Genomic DNA, 23235 nt, shown 5'->3' with positions numbered 1-23235 from the left:
ACCATTGGTGATACACTAGGGCAGTTTTCCCTTGTGCGCTCTCTCCTTTTCTTTTATCCTGGTTGGTGTGTATGAAGCTGAGGATTCTACAATATTGAGAGCTGCCTTACTTGGATTTGAGTTTAGCATGAAACCTTTATTTTTTTATCGGTGAAGCAATAGAATTAGTCTGATTTGGACCATCACTTGATTGGTCAACTTGGGCAAAAATGTGTTTGTTTTGTGACCTCGGGTCTCAACATATATGGCTAACTTTAGAGACAATGGGTATGCAGTGGGAGTGGGATTGGCTTTTAGCAATTTTTTGTGATGCTGGTGTTCAGCATGGCTCAGCACTGGTGCTAAGCACTAACACCTATCCTATTTATTACTCACTGTTGCAAATGAAACAGGGATTAGTGGTTGAAAGTTTTTCTGCGTTTTTATAAATCATTTCAGAATGCAAAAGAAATTACTGAATCTAGAAACATTGATTTTAATTAATAATTAATTAACCATTGCTACCATCTAATTTATACATATTACGATGCCTCATTAATTAGATCCTTAATCTTTGTATTTGTGTACCTGGACAATTTGCATAGTAGGGTGGTAACACACATTCACATCAGAGAGATTTGTGCTAACAGTACAAACAGCATACATCCTAGTCACTGTGTGGACAATAGCCATCTAGATCAACTTTTAGGGGTCAAGTGATAAACTGAACTAGAGATGAGAATTTTACCACACAATGTAATATTCGGGAAGGAAAAATGGATACACATTAAAAGTTATTGATAAAGCAAGCTAACTCTATTTATCTTGAAATGTGTCTGTGAATAAACACATAAGAGAATAAACAGGGCACAGGCAACAAAAAATATGATTGTCAATAGTTTGGAGATGTGAGGCATCATAGGTGTAAAGCATGTACATTTTTATAAACAGGGAATTTATAGCTCTGGGAAACATGTAGGGACCTAGAGGGTTAACAACTCCTATAGCTTTAAATGCCTACACTTCCTTATTTCACTGTTACTGGGCAGATGCCCATATATCTATTTTCCTATTGGCATGTTCTGTATCATTGGCTCTTAAGGCTTATGACCACTTCATGCCCATTGTAATATAGTGTTTAGCAGGAGGTAGGTACTTCCTCTTTGGCCTGCATCTGTTGAACCAGGTGGATGTTCCACTGAGCCTGGGATCATTGTTATTTATGCACTTTCTAGGAATGTGAGATAGTCAGCTTTAGTTAGATAGAGCAGATTTCTCACTCCAACCAGGAGAGATAGCTGGGAGTATTCTTCTTTACAGTCTCTGCTGCTTTAATGAAGGGACCTCAGTAGTGATGAGGGTATCAGGCATAGTCTTCTCCCTGATCCACATCTGCTGTAGGGGATCTGGTCCCTTAAGGAAGAAATCCTAAGGATAAAGTGTGCTTACCAACTACTCTCCACAGTGGTGCATCTGTACATTGCTTGCTCTGCACTTAACCTGCCAATCCATTGTTCTACATCTACATTGTGAGTATTTATTGCTAACTCCGTGGATCATTTGTCTTGGACAAATAAATCACTTGTGTTTGAGTTTGCTGCAAGAGCCTTCTGACGTCCATTATTTCTCTTGTTTTGCACTCAAGTGACTTGTAGTTGCACTACCTCCCCCCTTGATCCTTCCACATTGGGAAGGCCCATCCTGTGTGTTCACGTGTACTCCATGCTCTATATCCTATCTAGCTGGTCTTTGTTTTACAGCCAAAAAGGGGTTACAAACATAATAGGCAACACTATATTACGATGGGCAATTTTGGGTTCTCCAGGGGTCTCAATATTGGATTTTTGAATATCAAAAAAAAGTATGTTAAATGTTGTACCGAGAGCATGCATTAAGGTTTTTCATAAACTATGAATCATTTTAATTGGGGCATTTCTCTTTTATTATATTGGTAACTTGTATGCCCCACAGTATAAACAGACCTGGTCTTCAAAGTAGGGATAACCATAGCCTAGTGCTGGAGCACAATCCACAAGTAGAGAATTTGTTCTCTAACACACAAATAAGTTGCTGCCACTCTCAATTTTACCAGCAGGGAGGATGTGAGTTTATATCGCAGTCCATCAGTAGTGGCTATCAGTCAGTGTGCAAATAACATAGTATTTGCACCTTTAATGGTGCATTAAGTACAAGGCAGTAGAACACCTTATGTCCCTGGTGCACCTTTCTTTGAGTGCCATGTATCACAAACAGGGAAAGGTCACACAAGGGGGGCCAAATGCCCATGTGCGTAAGTATACAACATTGTATGGACAATGAAGAGATTGAAAAACTTTTGCCACCCACGTGCTGTGCTAAATAGAGCTGATCTAATTAATATTCTGGGATCAGTGATTACACTGTGCACCCACAGAGACCTGTTGGGTGAAGACCATCTTGAGACCTGTTGGTAGAGGACCGCATCAAAGTAACAATGGAATTTTCAAACCTGCCCAATTTTCAGCCAGATATCAGTCGAGTTGGTAGCCCGAGGGCTCGACACCTGGTCCTAGAAGCTGCTTACTGTCTGGAGGGGCCCACGTTACAGCTTTTACCAGCTCAAGCTGTCTCACATGGCAGAACACTTTTGTTTAAAGCCTAAACTTCAGCATTTAACGTTTATTTACTAGAATTTGGTAGCATTTTGTTTCCTCATATATGAATTTGTGCCTAAGGGAAGATACTTGCCTCGACTCACCACTGACTGTGCTAGACATAGATCAACAATGTGCATTAAATAAGGTTTTATATTATAGCTGAGGTCTTCTAGAAAAGGGAACTGGCAAATTTAACGGGCAACTAAAATTTTATGTGCCATCAAACTCTTGCTTTTTCATGTTTTCATCCAGGTAAAATCCAGCTGAAAGCCTGCTTACACTATGAAAATATAAGAGCATCCGTGTTTTCTGAATGTAATACCCAGTCGTTCTGCTATAAACAAATTTAGCTGTGATGGTAGATGCTTAAATTTTCAGTGTCAGTTCCCATGGCAACTGGACTTGACTTCGATGCCCTACTGAGTTCAGCATGAATTATTCTAAGTAACATAATATTGCAAGAGGTTTCTAAATTTAAAGGAAAATCTGACTCATCTCTACAATGCATGAAGTGAAATTCATGCAGTTTCTGTAGAAATAAAAGTAAGATGTAATTAGATTTTCACAAGAGAAAATGAAAGTGCTTGAGGGGTACTACCTCTTGTTTGATCTCTTATGCTATAAATGCTTAATATTGCCAAGCTGCATTACAGAATGAATACATGAATGATTTATTTTGGGATCAGATTATGATGTAGAAAGTCACAACTTGTGGCCATTTTAAATAGGAAAGAGTTGCTTGGAAATATAAAAAGGCATTTAGGCAGTAAAGTGTCTTTTTAAGACACAGTAAGGCTTATTTATGAAGCACAACCGCAGTTGCAGTCTTGCAAACATTGATGCAGCCCTCTCCCAAGTAGGCACCATGCCTTAAAGTTACAAGTGCCTAAAGCCGCTCCTTGCATTTGTGCATTTTGGTGTGAAACACCAAAGCGTCCCACCAATCTATTATGAGTCATGCACAGTACCTATTGATGCTCAACACCACTCAGTCATTCCTGCCACCCTTTCTAAATCTAGTGTTGCTACGCCTATTGATACAGGGGAATCCTGAAGCTACCGCCACCTCCTGACCAGACGGTAGCTCCAGGTTTCCCTTCACCCAAGTGTCAAGAGGTGCACACTTGTGCCTAAAGAATCGAGCACAGATGTCACTCACACCTACTCACCGAAAAATGATGCCAGACAGACTTCTGTGCAATTTGTGTCAAGTGTATTACTCCTTGTGACTGCAATGATGCTGGAATTCTGGGAAAAAACACACTGCATTGTGGGATAAAAACATGGCAATTGCTCTTGAAATGTGTGCACTTTGCCCTGTGTGCTTGCGGATGCTAATGACTCTTAAGGAGCACCATCAAAACAAATGCCAGATACCCTATAACTACCAATATAGCCAAAATAAATCAGGTTGGCATGGAGCATGAATAAAATTTAGAATTTTTTCTCAAAAACAAGAAGACAAAAGTAGAAGTAACTCTTCCAACAGGGACTTTCGAATTCTTTATACAGTTGTAAAACAGTCAAGAACTGCATGGCACTGCTGATGTAGGCCCTGTCCCAACACAAGTTCTCAGCGATATAAGGTATCCTTACATTAAATCATGTAAACTATTTTTAAAGTTAATGTGTGGAAAATGTATTAGAGGCAAATCTAAGGAATCTTATTGCCCCACCCCATGCTGTCCAACAGACTTAACATTATTTTACTACAACCTAAAAATCTGCAACACCATATCAGATATAGGAATTGTGCTGCTTAAAAAACAACAATAATAATACAAAAAATGTTGCTTTCGCTGATGGAGCCATGACAGCCAATTTTACCTAAAATCCCTGTGGCTATGGATTTTCTGTCTGTTATCAGTTTTGCTTAAGTTTGAGCCTAAAGTGTACATTAATAGGCAGAAGAAGTCTCAAGAAGCGTTTTACAAAAAGGTAAGTTTCTCTCTTTTGTAAATGTACATGTTATATACCACTTACGACTCTCATGTACTTGTGGGACCATTCAGTGGTGAAGAACCCTCAGTCCAAGAGTCCCATATCTTCCTAAACTGATAGATGTCACACAATAATGTCAATTACACAGTAACTGAGAATTTTCCCCTGAAAAATCTACCAAATGAATATATTCATTTATAAGGTTTCCAGTGGGTGAAACCTTTTAAATCAATATAAGTATGTTGACTTATCATTATGATGCATATCTCTCTAGCATATTAAAATAATCATGTTGTGCATTGTGACTTTACTGTGACTTAAATAAATGTTATTTTAGAATGTGAAGGAGAGCAGGGTACTAGTACAAGGCATCGAAGAAGAGATCTACAGAACGTACAAGAAAGAATTAAGGTGAAAATACAAATGAAGCAATAAACATGTTTCTGTTAAATGCCGTTCATTTTCTGATTATTTGTAACATGTCTCAATACTATATACAGTAATTTTACAAATATGCTGCTTGTCAGCAGGAACAAAGGTCAAACATAGCTTTATATGTAATAATGATAGGGTTTTGCTTACATTAGAGCAGAGAAATGCATAATCTGTGATATGCCTAGGATGGTGCCTGATTGGATTGAGCTACCTTATAAATATGCAATGCTGAGAAAATATACAATCCCATGCATGTTTATAGATCATTGCTTTTCTAGTAAACAAACTGCCTGTTTTCTTTGCCTCAACTGAAGATCTTGGCTGTTTCTACATTAATGGCTTTATTAATTTTAGGAATATTATAAGGATGCCAAGAAGAGTGTCTGTCTACCTGCACTTAGTTGAAAAGTACATTTACTTTTCCGTTTGTGAGTCCAGCAATTAAACTATTTAAGCAGGTGATCGAAACGGAGGGCATGAATAGAGCCTCCACATGTACGGTACTTATAAGACTAACATATCTAAGCGGGATCATATGGCACTTAAATCCCTTGGATGATAGCAATATTGTGATCTGCCCTGTGGATAAGGGAGGTAGTATAGTCCTAATGAATTATTGTGAGGAAATTTTGGGGCAACCGGGCAATCAAGCAGTTTGTATAAAGTTATTAGGAGATCCTATATCACGTTTTAAGGCAAGGGTCTTTAAAGTGATAGATGGGGCACTTGAACTTGGTGTGATGAATACCCAATAATTGGATTTTTTGAAACAGGAACATCCAAAGTGCCCGGTATTATATACTTTACCTAAATACTTTTAATGGTTGGCCGATAGTTTTGGGTCGTGAGTCTCTGTTGCACCCTGTTTGTTTGTATATAGATACAGTTTTACAGCCAGTCGTTTGCAACACTCCAACATTCCTGAAGCATACACCCCATTTGCTACACTGTGTTAAACATTTGTCTCAGCCCAATGATGATACCTGCTGGTTGGCAAGCATTGATGTGGTGAGTTTGTATACTATAATTCCACACATGGCCCACCAATACCATTTGTGTTGGATTTGTTGAACTTGACCTTTTCCCTTAGCTATTTTCGGTTTAAACATGGTTATTTTTTACAGATGGCTGGGACAGCCATGGCACCTGCTTATGCCAACCTCTACATGCACCAATATGAGCAACAATACATGATACCCTAATGTGGTCATAAATTTGTATTTTTCCGTCGCTCTATAGACAATAGTGGTCAAGGAGCTAAATGCTATTGATGGTCCAGTGAGGTTCACATATGAGATCCATCGGTCGAAAATTCATTTTTTGGATGTAAAGCTTATGTTAAATGGTGATCATTTAGAGTATACTCTCTACAGGAAGCCCACTGATAAAAATGTTCTACTCCACCATGATAGTTGCCACCCAGGGTCTATGAAAAAATCTTTGCCTATCTCCCAGTTCTGCAGAGTAATAAAATATAATTCGAGTGAACAGTTGACTGAACAACAGCTTAAGGGCTCTGGCACACGGTGAGATTAGTCGCCCGCGACAAATCTCCCTTGAAGCGGGCAACTAATCTCCCCAAAATGCCATCCCACCGGCGAAAATGTAAATCGCCGGTGGGATGGCATATGTGGCGCTGCGATTTCCCCTAATCTCCCCGTGTGCCAGAGCCCTAAGGAGATGTAGGTGTGTTTTAAGGATAGGGGGTATCCTGATAAGGTCTTGGAACAAGCCCTGAGAATAGCACAAAAAACATGTGGTCGTAACAATCGAGCTGATAAGAGACAGACTGGTCTAATGTTTAGTACTAGATACAATGAATGCACTAGATATATGAGTCAGTGCATTAAAAAACATTGGAACATTATTAGTGCTGATAAGGATCTATTGAAGTTAGTTCCAGAGCCCCCGATTGTATGCTACAAGAGGGGTACTAGTGTTTGTGATCTTTTGGTTAAGGGCGATCCAGTTAAGTGCTACACTAAGAAGCACAATACATGGTTACCAACAGGCTATTTCCATTGTCCGAACTGTATTTCTTGTAGATAATTGACACCAGGCAATTATTTTCTACATCCGCAAACAGGGAAACGATTGATGATTAGACATCACATTACTTGTACCACCACACATGTGATTTACTTGATAACATGTCCTTGCAGGCTTTCTTATGTTGGAAAAAACGACTAGACCTAAAGGTTACGTATTGATGCACATAGGTTTGCAATTAGCACAGCATTCAGGGATGGTACAACTAATAAACCCATAGCTAAACACTTTTTGGAAAAGACTCCCTACACTGAGGTATTTAGCCATAGACCATGTACCACCTTTGTGGAGAGGAGGAGACAGATCCAGGCTATTGCTCCAGAGAGAGGTGTTCTGGATCAAAAAAATGAACACCGTAGCTCCACTGGGGTTAAATTAATGTTGTTCCTTTTTGTGCTTTTTAAATCAATGTTAATTTTTTCATATCTACTTGCTACAGTGTTACTGTCTGAATGTGCTATATATGGTGTTATCTTGCCTCTGCTGTGTTCATCGCGTTATATCTGTGGATATGTTTTTAATTTATGTACTCCTTCTAATTGTGCGTGCACCTGTATTATTGAAGTTGAATGATAATTATTCTATCCAGTATACCGGGTTCCAGTCATATGACTGAGGGAAATGCACATGGTTGGGTGAGTGCTATGGGTTTTTATATATATATATACTATGTATTTTAGTGTGAACTGGGTCTTGATAAAGGTCTTAAATGGAGACTGAAACGTTAGCCTGTATTTAGATGTTCTGAATAAAAGTTTTTTTTATTTTTATAAGAAAGGTCCTCAGTGTGCACCTTTTTTCATATATATACATATATATATTATTGTTTGTATGGCAGAATCAGAGATCACCTACAGGAAATAATGCAGCTAACTGTAACAGGAAGAAGTGTGGGAGTAAAAGAGAGAACTGATATGATTTCACAGGTATGTGTGCCCTTGGTTTGTTACTGTTACACAAATATTTACTGATTTATATACAGTATATTTCAGTTTGACAAGATTCTTTAATAGGCCAGTTAATATGGTATAAACTATCTGCTGGTAAAGTATTTTTTCTGGGGGTATAGTTTTCTTTAAAAAGAGGAAACATCAACTATACCCATAGACTCCATTATAAGAAAATAATTCACATTTTTAAAAATGTCCTTTTCCTTTGTAATAATAAAACAGCACCTTGTACTTGATCCCAACTAAGATATAATTAATCCTTTCTGAAATGATTTTTAGTAGACTTAAGTTATGAAGATCCAAATTATGGAAAGATCCCTTATCCGGATTGGATACCTGATTGGATACCTGTATTGTAGTAATGTGTATGATATTTATGAGGAACATTTATTTTATTACATATTTAGTAGAATGACAGGATATCTTTGTAAACAGAATTACATTTTTCACATTTGTATACATTAATAGAAAAAATAATTTCAAAGTGTGACACTTTCAGGCCAAATATGAATGATTGAATCAGAAAGCAAATATTAATCTTTATTTGGCTTAGAATATTACTTTCTTGCTTCCCTACTTCTGTACTTTTCTCCATTGAAAAGCCAGTACCTAATGAGAGACGACAAATGTTGATTAATTGATACAAATAGACTGATTGTTACAATTCCTTTTGCAGAAGTGTTAGACTTGGGGAAGGCAGATTATGAACCATCAGCTGCAGCAGAACTACATCTTCTAGAAGTACTCTAATAATCTCAGCTAATGAGAGAAGTTGTAGATCTGCAACAGTCTCCTAAAGGTGGCCATACACGCACCGATATTATCGTACGAAACCTCGTTTCGTACGATAATCGGTGCGTGTATGGCATGTCGGCGAGTCGACCGATATCGCAGGAAGCTGCCGATATCGGACGACTCGCCGATCGGACAAGTTTGAAAATTTTGATCGGGCGCCATAGAAGGCGCCTGACCAAAATTCTCCCTTCAGAGCTGAATCGGCAGAAGGAGGTAGAAATCCTATTGTTTCTACCTCCTTACCTGCCGATTCAGCCCTGAATGGTGTGTGGCGGATCTTACGATGTTTCGTGCGACCGATGGTCGTACGAAACATCGTCGGATCGCCACGTGTATGGCCACCTTAACTCTTCTATAGAACCACTGTAAACAGGGGCGGGCCAAGCCGACCGGGCACCCTAGGCGCATGTGCTTTGGCACATGCACAGTTGTGGGGGGAGGGGAGACTTGCGATGGATCATTGCCCTCACCGTGTAATGACAAGCAGCGGGGCAATGACTAATGAGAGCGGACTAGGGTTAGGCAGGAGAGGCTCCTGCCTGGTGCCCCCCAATTGTTGTGCCCTAGGCAGCTGCCTCTTCTGCCTACCCCTAGTTCCGGCCCTGACTGTAAATGTCTGTGATTGTGAAAAATGAGGGAGATCATTGTTGCTATGGTTTTAAATAATAATATTAACACTATTCTCCAGTTACTGAATATAAAGTAACCACATCTGTTTTCAAGCAACCAAAATACATGGCAGTGCTGGCCATTTACCATTAAATAGCCACTATGTTAGGTTAATAATTATAAAATCAGCTATGTGACTTATCAATGACAACCTTTCAGCCTACACAAAATCATTAAGTACACGAATAATAGCAATTTCCATTATTGACAGAAGCCTCACTTAGTGGCTCGTCTGCTGCCTGGTTCTTTGTCTCCTTTGTTAATCTGTGTTATTTTTACGATTAGTTCTCCACCGAACACATGTATATATGATGATTTATTTATAGGGTTCCATATGTGTAGTGTTACTTAGTAGAAACAGAGCTTAGTATCTGAGCCCAGAAACAAACCCCCACTCAGTCTGTTTACTATTCCCCCCATGGGTTTAAATAAGCATCCGAACAAGATCATAGGCTGTACGATTATACATATCAAAAGAAACATGACTTATTAAAAGTGATCTGATAAGTATGAAGTGGTAAGCTGTCTATATAAAATTACTGTGCATACAGTATATAGCCCTGCATGGCTCTGTCAGTGCTATCAATGTGTCGCTTTTACAGAGCATTTGTTGTAACGTCCTTGAGCAAGACCTATTGGCATATATTAGGTATTTGTATCTGCTTCTCCAACATCAAGATAATATCTAAATTGCTACAATCTTCTCAGAAGAAGACCAAAATGCCTAAAACCTCTGTCAGCTACTCCCCATTATAGCATATGGGACTCTATGGAACATGGTAGCAGGAGAACCTGGGCATGAGTGTTTTCTTGTGATACTTACTCTTCTGTGCAACAGGCAGCTTAATTCTAATGTGGTAGTACATGGAATGTAGTGGTTATAGGTATTTAGATCCCCATGTTTAGAAAAGAGAAGATTGTGGTGATCAAAACACCAGGCAGAAATACATTTTCTACCAAAGCTGGCAAAGTTTTAAGGCTTTGTTGCACAGGGGCATTGAAATCTTGCACAGAAACTGATTTAGCCAATGAAACTGTGCCAGAAAAATGAGTACCTTATGCAGTTTAACTAACCACTCTGGTTTCTACCAAGTATTTTAATTTGCGTTCCCACGGATCTTACAAATCCATTGTGGTGTAAAAATACAAAGTAAACATAAATCCTGTGTGTGCACTTTTATAAATAGGCATGCCAGAGCCTTTGCATAAAGACTTTATTATAAAAAGGCAAACATTTCCCACAACAGCTTTATAAATATGCAATTCATTTTAAGTCAGATTTGGTTTTTTTATGAATATAATAAATATAATAAATATGCCCCCATTACCCACAGATAAAATGTGGTGTAGGTCAATTATCGGCATAAAAATAGCTGCATGAATTTCACTTGTACATAAATTCTGCATACAAAAGCTCTTTTGGTCACATTTTATAAAAGGAGGTATATATAAGAATTCTGCTATAACACAATTATTTGACACCCTACTACACATTACAAGCTCCTTTGAATCAATGTGATCAGAAAGGCACACACACAAAACTTTTTAGTTAGTAAAACTGTGTCAACTATACAAATTTATTGTACAATTTTGCCTACTATGCTGCTAGTTTCAGTTTTCTGTGAGTGGCTGTGCTAACAGTCAAAATGTTTAAATGGGAAAAAGTGGTGTAAAAAAGCATCAAAGCAAACTCTATTTCCTCTGTATTCGTTCTTACGCTACCTGTATAAATATGCCCCCTAAATCTCTCTAGGAGCCTACTTTCCCAACTACATAACTTTCAAGTTATACAGGTATGGGATATTCACAAACCCATTATCCAGAAATTACAGAAAAATTACAGGAAAGCCATCTCCAATAAACTCAATTGAAAAAAAAGAATGATTATTTTTGAAAAGCTTTCCTTTTTCTCTGTAATAACACAGTGCCTTGTACTATAATTCATTCTTATTGTTGGTAAAACAATCCTATTTGGTTTAATAAATGTTTAAATGATTTTTAGCAGACTTATGGGCCCATTTATCAATGTACAATTGGTTACGAATAGAAAAAAATAGTATTTTTTGTGAATATTTTCCGCGACTTTTTCATCCTTTGAAATTTGTGCGACAAAATTGAATTTGTCGCAACGAGTATGAAAGTTTCAAAATTCATTCAAGCTTCAGTGTTGTGACTTTCTTTTGGCCAGGTTGGAGCTGCAGAGTGCCATTGAGTCCTTTGGAAAGCTTCTCACATCATGAATGCGTCAGTGTCAAAGTCAGAAAAGGTTTTGCGCCATTTACGATCCTAGAAAAATGTCATGACGATTGGATCGCCATATGTAAACAATCGTTTCTTTATGAAAATTTCGGAACTTTCGGATCGTAATATACGAATATAATTTTTGTGACATTTTCGATCATCAGAAATGATCGGATTTCATGATTCGTATTCATACATTAGTAAACTGCCCCCTAGGTACATATATCCAAATTACAGAAAACCTCGTATCCAGAAAACCCCAGGCCATGAGCATTGTGGATAACAGGTCCCATACCTGTATCTTTCTTCATGAGAAAATAATTTGTATGTTCAACACCCCATAAATTAACAGGCAGGTTAATTGGTCCCTAATAAAACCAATCCTATTGTGTGTGTGTATGTTAAAGTTGCCTTACATTGTAAGCTCCACTGTGGAAGGAACTGATATGAATGATGTTTAGTCTTTGTAAAGCTCTGGGGAGGGATAATCAATAATAAATACATTGGTTAGATGAATACATACTTCTCTGTGACATGGCTTGCATAGGGGCTAAATAGTTCCGAGGTGTGTTACAGAACAGCTCCCACGAAAAAATATCTAACATTTTAAAGAAGCTTTGAAACCATTACTATGTTTATATGAGAGCACAGCTGTTACAGCTTCTAGCAGTCAACCAGTTGGAATTAAAAACAAACAAATTTGTTGAAACTTAAGAAAGCATGTAACATTTTGGCTTTTCAGCATTGGGATTGTTTGTATATAAATACCAATATACCTGTATATATAAACACACATAGAAGGTACAGTAGGAATACGTACTTACTAAGGGGTGCAAAATTACTAAAGGGGTGTATCTATCAGTGATCATGCAAGACAGCACTTGCATACAAGGTGATGCTGCCCTTTGCAACCTGTTTCACCATCATTATACAGCCCTTTAGTCTTGGGAATACAAAGTCTACTTGTTGAATGTTTAATGTGAAGATGTCATTGTTCTGCATCTTCTTTGCAACTACTTATGTTAGTGACATAACATTTTAGTTAGTGCCTGAGGGTTATGAAAGTAAAACTCTGCTCTTATGTCACTATATAACCTTCTTATTGGTTGTAAGATCCTATCATGTATATCTAAAAGAAATCAGAACCCAAAACACTGATTATTTGTTCATAAAATGTTGACTTTTTTTTCCTGCAGGGTTTTCTTTGCTTATAAGCCTAGCCATTTTATATCAACGTTTTCCTACCAACAATCTATCATTAAAAGATCTCTGCTTCATTCAATAAATAAAACAAACATAATTATATAAACATATTTGCATAAATCGCACCGCACATGTAATTTGCTCACCCGGAGATTAATTAAATGTTGATTGGTAAGCAAATATTTAACTGCCAAATGAGAAGAAATATATTAAAAAAAATTGATTCTGCTGTACCATTCAACTGGCTAATTACTGAGCTGTGCTGTCATGAACCATTCCTCTTGCTGCACTCAACCTTTAGACTCCTGCATGCGTCATGCGTGGTACATCTCGCCTACACGATTCTCTTGTTTGGCTATGGGGGTGGGGAGGGAGGAAGAGATCTAGGTGGAAACAGATGAAGAGAGTGTTATGTACACATTATCATGCCCAGGGAAAGGCAGCTTTCTATAAAAAAAAACCTAAAAATCAAAAGCAAGAAGGGTAGGATAAATACATATATGTATACTGGGTATACTGTAAATATAGCCTGCACAAAGCGTCCTCTCACTCTGCCTACTGTATGTATAAGGAAAGCTGCACTGCCACAAATCAATTATGTATCATTAGATAAGGAGCAACAATTCAATTGAAATTTCCATTGAGATTCATTGCACACAGAATGCACAGCGATATGTAATAAATCACACTGGAAATTTAAAATAAAATTCAGATTCTTTTCTAAAGGACATGTACACTAAAAGCAGGCACTCTGTATGCAGGTTAATAATAACTGATGAGGAGCATAAGGAGGCACCAAATCAAGAATTTCATTAACAGGGAACTCCAGCTTCAGAACCAAAATTTGTTAAAAAGCCCCACACAAAACAGAAACCCATAATACACCTATCACTTTAATCTGTTCCTTCAAAAAGTATGAAAAATATTATGCTGAAATCCAGATGCAATACAGTTCTTCTCTTTCTACATCATTTAAAAACCTGTCCGGGGAGGTGGGACTAAAACATTGATGTTACAAATAGTAACAACTTCTCCACAGCTTACAGACAGCATGCAGGCACTAGATAACCCACAATGCATTGAACTGTAATGTTACTTCCCTTATTGATAGCCCATGCAGGGAATTGTGGGATTTCGCGAATGCAGGCTGAGGACAATCGACTACTGTTGCATTTTTTTTGAGTCTCAAAGTAGTTAGCCAGATCAGCAGTAGAACAGGTGGCCATACACACACAGATATTATTGTACAAAGGGCAAAGGCCTTGGATATTGGTCATCTCGTCAATAGTGCAGGACGGAAAAGATCATAGGAAAGATCATAATATTTATGGCCACCATTAGGTAACTGTTCCAAACCATTTTATTACATTAAATATCATGAAAAGGCAGCATTTTTTAATTGATGTATATTGTAAAGTTGCTTAAAATTATGTTTAATTTTCGAAAAGCTTAAATTGTGTTTTGGTGGAGTTCCCCTTTAAGTTTTGGCCACATCTCACCATTCTTTCAAGGCTTTGGACTCCTATGTGTTCAGAAGGACTGAATCTGAAACCTACAGCACTGGACAAACGAAATGTCACATTTTTGTTTACCCATGATGCATTTTTTTTCTGTAGCCACTCCGATAAACTATGTATATTTAATACACAGCTTTAGTGTGGTGTGTATAGCAGTATTCTAAGAAAATTTGCAATTGCAGTTATAACTGCAATATATGGATATACAGTATTTGGGTTGGCCCAAAACCCGCTGGTCTGACAGGTCCGGGCCATCATATTGTCAGCAGTGGGTCACAGATGAGTTGTGGGTCAGTTTAGAAGGGGCAAGTTAGGGTGAGCAGGCAGTTTAATAGGAGTTAGAGTGAGCTACAGTATATAAATAGATTAATAAAGATAAGCAATAATAACAATGAATAGAACTCATATAGACCACAGGACAGTGCCACCTTGGTTTCAGGACTGCTCAGTAGCAGAGTGCGTTACTGGCAGTTGTTGTTGCAACTTTACACAATTTATGAATGCAAGACAAAGTTATTTTTATTTCCTCCTTTCCTAGTACTTATTAGACAACTATACTTCTACTCATATCTTCACCATTTCACCATATCCTGCACCATTTCCTCACAGTCAGCTGCGCTGAAAAAAACAACTTTTCTTAAAGGTACTTGTATCAATTTGCACTTGCTTATAGTTGTACTCAGTGCCTCTGCCCTTCTCCTGCCTCCTGTTTCAAATCAAGTGATGTTAGGCGCAGCACAGAGGAAAGGCCCGCACACATCATGCCGGAAGTCTACTGGAAAAGTGCAACTGGGTCCGATCAAATGTGAGAGCAACTGCATACATTTAACACATTGGTTACAATTGCACCAGATGCAACTCCCGCTTGGCACCGAAGCAATGCTGGAATTTTGTGAAGATGCTGCATTGTGGGTAAAAAAACATAGTAATTGTGTTGGTAAATGACGCCTAATATTTTACATTATATTTTTTTGCTGTTAAACTTGCTCCAAAGTACATAGAACCCAAGCTTTAGACATCATTTTTATTTTATTAAGTCTGAGAATATCTTTATAATGAAATGTTCTAATGCCCACATCACATAAGTTAAAAATTGCTTTTTTGGAACTATGTTTACTCTGCATGAACAAAATAATTATTGAATCAGTTTAGATATTGGTAGCAATTCCAGAAACCATGGAACATGCAGCAATAAACATATAGAGGCATGCAGTATTTATCAAAAATGTATAAAAAAAAAAAAAGGTCAAGAGGTTGGAATGTCATGCCATAGAGGGATCCCAGGGCAAACACCCTCTATATGAGACCCTAAAACTCTCCCTGGCTTATAAATCCTCTATGAAAAATAACAGCAGTATCAGTGAGTATTATTGTACTCCATTAATAAAACCACAGATGTTGCTCTCTTTTTTAGCCCCAAATACTTTTTTATTGTTAAATGAGCTGGGAACCATACTTTGAACTCTTTATCAGTGCCATCTGCCTAACGTCTGCTTATGTAGATTTGTCTCTATGGAATTCTGTTCACATTTCATGAAACAATTCTAACCCTGCATGAAAATAATTATTTTCCACCGCTAAATTGGAAATGTTTACAGTGTTTGGACTTCAGAGTATTCAGCTTTGAGAATCACTAATGCAGAATGAAAATACTTGATAATAATACTGCATGGATGCTTCCCATTACTTCAAGCTTAAAAGGACTAAATTGAATCTACTAATAACACAGTCCTGATCTCTTCAAATGCAAATGTAGGGAGAAAAGTCAAAACAACAAAAGATTATACATCTTTTTTCTATAGTTAAACATATGTACAAAAACTGTTCTTTCATTAAGTTTTAAATCATTAGGTTGTGTAGAAATATCCAAGCTTTTAATTGTATATATATATACTATATATATATATATATATATTGGTTATTGATATGAACATAAAGTAGTAGTTAATTTAGTATAAAATAACAAAATGTATTTATTTATATATTTAGAACCCTAACCAATGTTTTTATTTTGCTAACTAAGAAATCCTTCACTAAAACTTTGTTTTGTTATATTTTTATTTTGAAGCACTGAAACTCAAAGTGAATTAGAAGTAAAATAGTTTTATGAAATAAGTGAAATGATCAGTGTATGTAAATATGAAATTCCCCTTCTTTAATATAATGTAGAGTCTTCTGCTGCTCGGGATTGACCTGATATGCTTCCCAATTTGCTAAGGGTCTGTAAGTAGGCATTTTTGTTACACAATCAAAAATTAGAGGACTCCACCTGAATTCCCATGCTTGCAGTTTCCTGGGAGTATTAGGGCTAAACTCCACGGGAGATTTTGTAGGATGGTGTTGGACAGACAAAAGACTTCCTAAAAGTCGGATGTAGTTGCATGGGTTAAAATATAATGGAACTGGTACAAAAATCTGATGTGTAAACTACATGAAAGATTTGCCATCTGACACAACATGCCTGTGGGAAGGGAATGCTGCATGTCGCATCTGCATCCAATGAGATCAAATCTGATGGTGCATGACAGACTTTTTCTTCTCGTTGAAATACATTGACTGTTGGATGCAGATGCAGGAACAAAACACACCATTCAACTTTATCATTTATCAACTTTATCATTACAGCCTATGAAGATCAGATTTTGTAGGATCCTACAAAATCTTGTGGTGTTGCATGACAAGATCAGATAAAATCTGACCCACAAAATTTGACCAAAAACTCAAGTGGAGTTTAGCCTTAAAGTTGCTGCTCTGGTGGTTTGAAAGACAAGTCTTTTAACCACTTGTATGCTGAAATATTTACAAACCATTCATATATATAGAAATATTTCTATATATGCACTTTTACTATAGCATTTTTGCACAACTTGACACAGCCTTTGGCGCTGATCATTGTTATCTAAATGTATTTGTGACCCAGAGGAGGAACTGCGGATAGGATTGGCAAGAGAGAATATAAGAGAACTTTCTATTTGTTTGCATGGGTCAACCACACCAAAAGTTGTGTTTGCAGTCAGGTAAGACAAAGGTTTTTTGTCCAAGAAAATTTGTGTGGCACAAATATAACACAGCTCACACTAGTCTGAACCTATTTTGCTCTGCTCTTGCAACCAAGTTAAAATCCATTCCATCTATAATTGTGCAACAGCTTATGTCCCATCTAAATAATCATGGGAAGTGTAACTGTATGATAAAACAAAAATAGTTTCCAGAAACATCAACCATGCAGCAGTGCTAAAATGTTTGCGTCTCTAATAGTGATGAGCGAATCTGTCCCTGATTTTTTTGTTGACCATGGGTTTTTTTTGTCGCCCACACCCATTTTGACGCAATCGCAATTTTTTTTTTTGCCACGCAATGAATTTTGGGAACCTGGAATTACCACCAGACACTGTTGACTTGCGTCAATCAAATTGGATAAGAGCTAAACCCATTGTAATCTACCGAACTAATCTGCTATGTAACCTGTACCTTTTCACTTAATTGCTTGAATGGCTGCCCCATGGATACACAGCAGCTTTTTTAAATAAACTATAATAGTGTTTTGAAGCAATCACACATTATTTACCAGTGAAGGGCAAGAGTACATTATATTTTAATTCCATTAAAGAAAACTGTAATTTTTTTTGTGTTACTACTGGTTTAATGTCACATGTCATACTAGAAGTGAATTCATACTTGTGCATGATTTACAAAAGGTGCAAACTAACTAGTGCTTGTATTACTGCGGCAGATGCAACTTGAATTCTAGTTAAGAACAAAAAATCAAATTTGATTATGGTAAAAACCCAGCTAAACTGTTAGTGGTTGTTCAATACATCTGTTTCCACAAATTATTTTTATATTTTTCCTTACCCTGATATTGATATTGAATGTTTGATACTGATTGTAAGTTGAAACAGTGAACTGATAAAGGATTATTTATATTTTAAAACCTATAAGAAAACAAAAATGCTCTAAACAATTTGTACAGCAGATTTAATAAATATCCACTACAGTTCGGAGGCTTGTTTTTCACAATGATGGTTCCTTAACAACAGTTGCCAGTGTATTCAGATACTGTTACATTAACATGCATGGTACCAATTTTAAGGACCAGTCAATGACCATCTGCAGGTTAAGCGCATTAAAGTCAAATGCAGATGGGTGTTTAAACATTATATTAAAAAAAGTCAAACAGATTAATGAGTCGGAGAGTGAAATGAAAAAACCCTAATTAATCTGACAGATGAAGGAAACAGCTTCATTATGCAACATAATCAACAAAGGGAGCTTATATAGCTAGAGCAGGTCTCTGGTGGGCAGATATAATTAAAATCCATAACTGTCTGAGAAATCTCCCATGATCTGCTAGACTGATCTTGGCTAACTGGACGTTTGCAAAGTATAAGTAATCTATATTTCTGACATGTTTTAAACCATCAAGTTTCTTGCACTTTACACCCTGCCCCATGCTTAGCATCAACAGGCATGGGAATCTGGATGAATATGGCCTTCCTTACATTCACAGAGCCATATTCAAGGCGGAAAGGCTGGGAAGGCATTCCTCTCCCACTCCCTAGCATCATGCCTATGATTAAATACAGCTTAGGTACAAAATGTATCAGATGCACTGCCCCATGCCAACCACTTAAATTGTAAGCTCTACGGGGCAGGGACCTCCTTCCTACTGTGTCTCATACCACATGGCACTTATTCCCTGTGCATTTATATATATTTATTGTATTTATTTATTATAACACTTGTCCTCCCTGTGTGTCATTTTGTAAGATTGTACAGGGCTGCGTACCCTTGTGACGCTTTATAAATAAAGTTTTACATACATACATACTATGCTTTTTGGAACATTAAAAATGTTGTAAGTTTTTATCGTCCCTTCCATCATGATTCATTGGTCACAGAGTTGCCCCTCTGCTCTCTTTCTGGTATTGGGTTCTGGTATTAGATTTTCAGATACCCTTGGGCTCATGGCACATTAGAAGGTTAGTCACTCCAACAAATCTCCTCTGCAGTGAGCATCTAATCTCCTGTAAATGCTTTTCCACCAACTGGAAGAATATATGCAGAGATGTGGCTTTCCTGCACTCTCAAGTTTGCATGTTTCACCACAGGCGATCAGCTGGTGGGAAGAAAACTAGAGATGTTTTGTGACGGTCGAGAAGATTTATCACAGGAAACCTTACGTCCCGTGGAAATTTCTCCAGGTTCAGGCCAATGAACAACCATTATAAGAACAGATCAACCACTTTTAGAGCTCATTATCTATGTTACCTCCTCCATGCTAATTTCCCATATACGTACATTTCTTTGGGGCCTTAATTGATTTTCCCTCTATATAAAATAAAAGGGCAACCATTTGAGAATTTTAACCTTGAAAGCAAGCAAGTTGCAGGTAAAACTCAGTCCCTCTGTAAAATGTATAATGAAGCAGTAGAATTCTTAATGAATTAGATAAAAGTAAGTGTAGGACTGGCCAAACTGGGGATGACTTTGGCATAGTTGGCCAGCTTGAATATATTGCAATATATGGATAATCAGTTAAGTAAAACATTTTTGTTTAAAATAAAGGGCGTGCATAGTAGCTTAATGCACAAAATGTGTAAATGTCCTTGGCATACTGTTAATGGGCGAGTTCAGAGGAGCTCTAGTCTTTGTCAGAAAGTACATTATTATAGAGCTTCCACATTTGGCAACTTTGGAGTTGGTATTTTAGAATAATAGTGACGTTAAAAGCAACTATTTAAAAGGTGAGCGTTATCATCTGATATAATATACAATTTAAATCCTATTAAATTGGTTTTCAAATACCATCTATTAACAATTATAAAAATCTTCTAAGAACCATGAAATCCGAAGGCAACTTCTTACCTAGAATCTCCTTTTTACTACTGTGTTAAAATACATACCATTATACAAACCCAAAACCAGTTTTCTCTTATAAGGTAACTTCATAGTTCAGAAATGTACACATTTGGTGTATCAGACACAGCTTCATAGATGAACTGTACCTTGATGACCACACAATATTGGAGTAATGAAATAAACCCTTATATGAATAATATTAGAGACACCAAACCTATGTCCCCATAGTATTACAGTGGAGATAAAATGTGCAGGCTTCATTATTTTCCCCTCTAGCCTTATAATCAGTTATGCTTAAAGTGGGAGTAATAAGCACATTTCCTGCTGAGTAGAAGAAGGTTAGTGCAGGTGCTAGGTGATATATAATTAAACATTTCTTTTGGCTCAGAATGGCCTTTGAAGAGGGGGTTTCTTCATTTCAGCACTGTCCCTTTTCTTCTAAAATTCACAAGTCTCCCTCCATCAGCTTAGAGCTGCAATACAGTATAAACTACACAGTTCCGGACATTTTTAATACAAGAAAAAAATGTAAATTATAAATGCATCTCAAATGATAATGACTGTTTTGGTAAGAGTGATATAATAATACATAAATACTATTCAGCCACACCGTATTTTTTGTGTCAAGCATAATATATAACTTCTACATGAAAAAATCCTCTTCTGTACAAAAATGCTTTTATGTCATTATCACTAAATGGCAAATTGATTTTATTTTACCAGGCTTTCACATTATTACTTTGCTGTTTTTTTTACTGTCATTATTGTTCACTTTGTCAAGTAATATAAAACACATAAACAGTTGAGAAGCAAAAGAAACAATGGGTAGGTAAATGTGAAATGCAATATCTTTGCACCAGACATGCATGCCCCTGATATCAAGAACTCCCTTTGCACAACAATTAGATGTTGATCGCTCTAAATTTTAAATTGTTCTAGGGCCGAAATAAGAAAGGGATGGGATTTGTCCTTGCCTGCGGCCCTTTAGAACCTAGGTCCAACTAGAGATCCTCTAATATTCTGACAGGGCAGGCTGACTATTTAGAGATGGACACCAGGAAATACACAATAACCTCAAAAAAACAAACTAAAAAGTGGCACTGTTCCTTGAAGGAAAGCTTACATATCAGTCTGCTTCATAACCAGTGATCTGTGCCTTAACCTGGAAATGGATTAATAATGTTCTGTCAAAATATTTAAGAGCTAACAGTGTCTATTTTCTGTTAAATGCAGCACAGAACAGGCATTCATTAATCTATCTCCAGAGCCATTCTTTAGGTAAAAACTAACTTCATAGGCATAATTGTTGAATTCATGGATGCAAGTCATGCTTTTGGAAGTGATGTCACGTGCATGCGCAAAATTGTCGCTGAAGCAGAAAAATTCTCTCTGTGCATGTGCAAATGTATCAACTGACGTCACAGAACACTGCACATGCGTGTCTGAAATTCACCTGTTAACTTTGAGGGACTTTGGCAAAATCAGGAGAATGCTACTGGGGGTCGAGAGAACGACTTCAAAAGAATGACTTCAAAATCAGTTGGGGGGGGTTACCAGCTCTGCTGCCTAGGGTACAATGGTAGGGGGGTGCTAGGCAGGTACTTCTGCATTCCCCTAGTCAAAACTCTCTTGTCACCTTGGAATATTTTAAAACATTGGGTACTTTATTTCTTATAATACAGAATAACAGACATTACATCACTTAGCACTGATTAACTTATTTTAACTGATGACATCATTAAGCACTGTTTATAACAATACCATTTACAGGATATTCATGACTCTTGTGTATTATAAATATATATAGTATATTTTTGGTTATGGAGTATGTGTGCCTCCTTATTATGGAGCAAAAAGGGTGCATTTATGAAGCAGAGGATAGCTATTATTAACAGAGGGTTTTTTTTACTGGATCCAGGTATTTATAACCCAGCAAGGTCTCTTTATCTTTTACTTTAGGCTTCCCTAGTAATATCCTAATTAGGAAGGTTTCTTTGGAAACCAAAGTGAGAGTGTCATTGCACTTTCCCTGGTGAAAAACGGAGGGAGGGGGTTTAAAGTAATGAAAACAGTATTATACTGAGGCTTTACCTTTCCCCCTCCGAAATTGAAAGATGATCCTCTAGATCTGGCCAGCTGCAATAGGCCATTGAATCAGTGCTGTCATACCAGGAGCTACAGAGCAGATTATGTTACAGCAATCAAAACTGTCAAACAATATAGTATGGGAAAAACCCCCAGGGAGTAGCATAAGTGTAATAAGAAGAGGTGGGAATAGAAACACTGGGGCTGCACTATGAATCTATGTGAGCCAACATGCGGAACTCCAACAATAAGGGGCGGATTCTCTGCCTGTTTCTCACCCCGTGCAACATCAACCTTAGTGCTTCCAGGAAACTTTCTTGTATAAAAATAGAATACAGGTATATGATCCAATATAAGGAAACCCATTATGCAGAATTATGCTACAGAAGGGCGAAAAACAACCACACAGCAGTGGCGAAAAGTCATGATTTTAAGGATTCGGTTTGGCCAGGCATTTAGATTCAGCCAAATCTGAATCCTGCTGAAAAAGGCCAAAAGCCAAACCAAATGCTTTCCTAGTAATAATAAAACAGTACCTTGTACTTGATCCTAAGACATAATTAATCCCTTATTGGAGGCAAAACAATTGGGTTTAATTAATGTTTAAATTATTTTTTAGTAGACTTAAAGGAGAAGGAACATACTTGCTACTACTTACATACTTGTTTCAGTGGCGCTGCCATCTTGTCCAGCGTGTCTGTATGGGCTGAAAAGCAAAAGCCAGCTTCCCGCTCCTGTCGCAAAGTTTCTGCAGCTCCACAAACCCCCCCCCCGCTCCTGCCACAAACCCCCCCAAGCTCCACAAACCCCCGCTCCTGCCACAAACCCTCGCCGCTCGCAGCACCTGCCCCCCCCCCGCTTCCCCCTCCTGCT

This window comes from Xenopus tropicalis, chromosome 1 (assembly GCF_000004195.4).
Source record: "Xenopus tropicalis strain Nigerian chromosome 1, UCB_Xtro_10.0, whole genome shotgun sequence".
Taxonomy (NCBI): Eukaryota; Metazoa; Chordata; class Amphibia; order Anura; family Pipidae; genus Xenopus; species Xenopus tropicalis.
Note: the sequence above shows the minus strand (reverse complement) of the source record.